Below are 5,156 nucleotides of genomic sequence, written 5' to 3' on the forward strand. Positions count from 1 at the left end.
CCTCCCTCCCTCCCTCCCTCCCTCACTCCCTCCCTTTCTTTTTCTTCCTTCCTTCCTTCCTGTAGTGCCCTGCAATACAGCTGCCTCATAAATAGTCTCTTGGCAGTATATGTTTCAATTTGTGTTAAATAGATATCATGATGTTGACTCCTCCCCACCAAATCCCTCAGTAGATCCCATGATACAAGTAGCTCTTCTGAATAATGACCAATATTCACAACAGTTTTCATGACAATCAAAAGTTTAAGGGATGACTTACAAGCCCCAGATTCATGAATGATTTCACCGTGAAGGGAATCTCGTATTAATTACTCTCATGTTAATTATATGCTAATAAACTGAAGTGAGTAAAGCTCTTAAAGCATGCAGATGACAACACTGCCCTGGGAAAGCTTTACCTCTCTTACTGCAGCTTATCTGGGTCTATTTATTTTTAAAGAAAAACATGAATATTTAATCACAGTAGTTTTAGCCCTGTATTCCTATGCTGGAACCTGCAGAGTCCATGTGAATTTAGAAAACACATAAAGAGTTGTCGCTGACCTACTTACAGAACACTGATGCAACTTCTTCCTCAGAGTATAGAAAACAAACTTCCTTACATTGTAAAACACATCACTGTTTACTCAACTTCCTAGGACTTCAATGCAGCATTTTATATAGAGAAATATTTGTAAAGCATTATGTTCCATAACTAATACTTTCTGAAGTGGAACAAGAAGAAACAGTCTGTTGTCATAGAGAAGCGGCTTTTTAATTGGGGCAAATTTGATATTGCTGAGGATAAGGGCTTTTATTAGTTACAGTCAGGGAAAATGCAGGCAACTCACTCTGCAGCAGTTCCTCTTAATACCCTTAAATGGGGACTTATATCTGAGCCATTACATCACGATGATCCAGACTTTCCTTCCACAAAAGCTATCGTGTGAAAAATCTGTACAGCTGTTGTGTGATGTGTAAAATGTTGGGTGGGACTGAGGTGGGACCTCCAAACTCATGGGCACTTCAGGAGCAAACCTCAGGTGCTCTTCTTTAACAAAGCTCAGGTGTTTATATATTTTTTCCTTGCCAACCTCCCGACCTGTGTACTTCTGCTGCGGCACACTCACCCTCCACCACACATAGACACCTGTGTGCTTGTACCTAGCAATCAGGCAATTTCCTTTGGCTGCTTCATTAGCATCCACACAGCTCCCTCCTGCACTGCCTTTTCTCTCTGATTCCCCAAACACATTCTGCCCTTTAGCAGCTCTCTCCCACCACCCACATGCTCCCTCTCCTCTCTTTCTCAGATAGAGATGTGCATTCACACACTTTCCTTTGCTCATCCTCCTGCAGTGTGTCAGCCTTGCAGCCTCCTGCATGCTGCAGGTTTCCCATCTCGCTGTGTGTTTCTGACTGGGGAAGCCAAGGAGAACTTGGGAATTAAATGCAGCATTTGGCTGCGGCCCAGCACAGCCTGTCAGGCTGCGTAAGCTGCATGCCTGCCCATGACAGCACCAGCCCTGATAGAAAGCCTCAGTATCAAAGGCGTTCCTCATAGACACGCCTCGGCTGGAGGTACATCACTGATTTTAGTTACACTCATGAATGTTTCATACAAATCTGATATTGCCTCACTTGGATTTTCAAAAATTGCTTATCGTCAGAAAATAGATGTGTGAAAAAAAGATCTAGCTATTTAAGGAACACTCGTTATGTCTCTTAAAGTTCTGTGTCTTCCTGCTTTTTTATGCCATCTTCACATCTTGTACCTTACAATTCAAGCAGGCTGCCCAGAGAAGATATGAGTGCCCCATCCCTGGAGATGTTCAAGGCCAGGTTGGATGGGGCCCTGGGCAGCCTGAGCTGAGGGGTGGAAGCCCTGCCCATGACAGGGGGTTGTAACTGAGTGGGCTTTGAGGTTCCTTCCAACCCAAACCATTCTGTGATTCTATGATTCTATGATTTCAGCTTTGGTGTTGTGAGCAGTGTGGCCAGGAGTGGAAAAGAAGCTCGTGAGAAGAGTGGTGGAAGTGCCAATATTAGAGCTACAGCTGTGTGCTTCTGAGACCAGGAAGAGAAATGAAGGCAATTACACCAATGTTGGGTAAAGACCTTACACATTTTTCAGAAGTTTTCCCAAAGATTCTTGTTTAATTCAATAGAGACTGGAAATGCAGGCTGGAAATGCAGGCTGCACTCTCTTTTTCCCAGATTTGAACATTGATCTTCATAGTTGCAAGGCGCCCATGTTAAGCCTCCTTGCTCAAGTCTTGTTTTTCATACCAGCTTTATTTTCTTCCCCCAATTGGGTGCACACTCCCTTCATGTAAGGTAGAAGTGATAGACTGCCCTGCTGGCAGCCTTCACACATTATGGTGCCTAGAAATGTCTTATCGCAGAAAATGTCAGCTAGGAGTTTTGGTATGGTATTTGGTGTGTGGAAGTAGGAAGAGGATAGTTTATGATCAGGATTTAATTATCTCAGTTGTCAGTCCAGGTCACGATAACAATTAGGCAAAATTAGAATTACACTAGGTTGACCTAAGTGTTCTCTGTGTTTTGATACTTTCGTTGTCTGAAATATTACCCCTCATTAAAAAAACAGATCAGCATATCCACCAGGAGTATTTATGATGACAAGGCTGGCATGCAAAGACTTTAATTTGCCATGATCCAGTTTTGCAATGAAGAAAAATATCTACACAGTCCTCACTGGAGTCAGAAACAGACTGGAGTAGGAGCCAGTCAGAGACTGGGTACGATATTTTTCTTCTTCCATGGCCTAATATAACATGGTAAATCCATCTGTAAGTATCAGAGTGGAGAGAGGATTTCAAGAAGAGTCTCTCTTGTAGAAAATAAAGGGAAGATTAAATCCAGTAGGTGAGCATCAAAGCAAAGCAAACCTGCACTTGGCTGTAGGAATTGCTGATGAGCCAGACCCTATCCCCAGGCCCCACTCCACTGGGAGAAATGGCAGATACCCATGGAGCAGGGCTCTGCTTCCTTCCATGGGCATGAGATGCCATGTCAATATTCCCAAATACAACACAGACAGTTTCAAACTGCAAAGACAAACCTCGTGTGCTGGGGACAGAATAATATTGCCTGCCACATATTCATTCAGTTTTCAGTTGAACGATGCCAGATTTTGTCTTTTGGAGAGAGAAAGGAAAAAAACGTAATTGTGACCTCAGAGGTACAAATTTAATAGTTTCTAATTCTAAGTCTAATTACTTCTGCAATATCAGGAGAGAAAGTTATCACGGGATCTCTTACTTTGCCTGTTAAATAATAGACTTTTCAGAACTAATCTGTATAGTCTTCATACCCAAAGGCATATTTATTGGGCAAACTGGGATAGCTTCAATGATTCTATCAGTCTACCAAATAATTAAGGAGACCTTTAAGTAGTATAGCATTGTGTAGCAGCATTAAGACATCTCGAACTCCAATTCGTATATGACTTTGGATTTCTACTGCCTAGAGTGAAAAAGGAAGAAGCAATGGATCAGTCTGGGTAGTGAAGGGCCCATCAGTGCTTTGGTGCAGACACCTGAGCCATATCAGCCCTCCAGCTGGGAGGTTTGCACAGGCTCATTAATCCAGATATTGTGGTGTTGGGGTGAGTTGGATAGAGCCTGGACCCAAGAAGCACATTTGAATAACACTGCCTTCCATTTCTAAACCTTGCTTACTCTATGGTCTAAAGATGCCCAACACCAGTCTCACCAACTCTTCTTGCAGATGAAGGAAGACCTCCTGACTTGCATAATCCAAAGGAGATGGATTTTTCCTTAGTTCATTCCTACAGATGTGAAATAGAAACACTCAAATCCAAATACTCAGAACCAACATCATGATAATATATTTAATTGCAGAGCATAAATATACATCATGCATTCTAAAATGTACGTGGTTTTAGCATTTCTTTTTAAGCCATAAAATTTAAAAATATCCATTAATTAATAAAGCTAATTCATTACAGCACAATGCAATTGATTGCTGCATTATTATTATCATTATTGTACAAACAAAAGGAACAGAAAGATTTGGACCCATATTTCTTGAAAATTTGTGTTTATAGACAAATGCCCACTCCTTGTTCCCCTAATAGCCAAGATGCACTTAGGGCTAGGAGGACCAGGCCTGAGTACCTGCTTCATCTGATTAAAACATATGCTTCATTCCAGTTTATCTCTACTGCTATTGAGTTGGGCAGAAGATTATTTCACATAAAATGCTTGATTAGCACTGATCTAAGTGGACTGTTTTTCAAATGTCTGTGCACTAGACTGTTCTCATGAACATCACTTGTAGTTTTATTACTTGCTTGATCAAGCACATGTAAAGCCAGAAATGCTAACACAATTGCTTGGCTTTGGGAGCTAGATTGTTAATGGGAACAGGTGACAGAGTCAACCACTTCAGTTCCTAATCTTCAATGGAAAAACGTAGTTAGAAGGTGGGAAATCCTTACCTTCTTGATTTTGAATTCTAACAACAGTGTGATCTTGAGAAATAAATGAAACATATAAAATACTATCAGTGGTTTCTTCTTCAATGAGAGGAGAATTCAGAAGCCAGGCATGCTAAATCACAGGTGCATAAAGCAGCAGAAAGGTACACATACAGGAGTGTAGGGTTAATGACTGTTGAGAAATCAGTATTGAGTTGGAAGAAGTGAAGCACCTGTGAATAAGTAACTTTTCTTAGAAAAAAAATACCAAGAGACATTAAATGATGATTGATTTTTTTCAAGGAAAGGTGTTCTGGCTTTGTAGACTGGAACAACCCAGCTAGCATGTGAACTGTAGGCCTTGAAGAACAAATCCAGTGCTGTAAACACACCACATGTCTGTGAGTAAAAATGATAATGCACAAAGAAATAATATGTCTAATAAAGTTCACTAGCTTAGTGACAGCATGGTTTGGTTCAGAAAGAGTGGTCCCAAACACAAAAGTTAAGATGAGATTAATTATTATACTCCTATTTACATATTTCTCTTGTAGCTGGTAGAATTACTAGCAAAGACAAATGAAATCACATTCTGACTTAATAATTTAAGCTAAATGCAAATATCAGCATTCAAAGCAGAATTTCTAATTCCAAGGAAAAAAAAAAAATTAGAAAGAAAAAACAGTGATCTATAACAAGGGGGAATGGTTTT

The sequence above is a fragment of the Meleagris gallopavo genome, chromosome 1 (assembly GCF_000146605.3).
Source record: "Meleagris gallopavo isolate NT-WF06-2002-E0010 breed Aviagen turkey brand Nicholas breeding stock chromosome 1, Turkey_5.1, whole genome shotgun sequence".
NCBI lineage: Eukaryota > Metazoa > Chordata > Aves > Galliformes > Phasianidae > Meleagris > Meleagris gallopavo.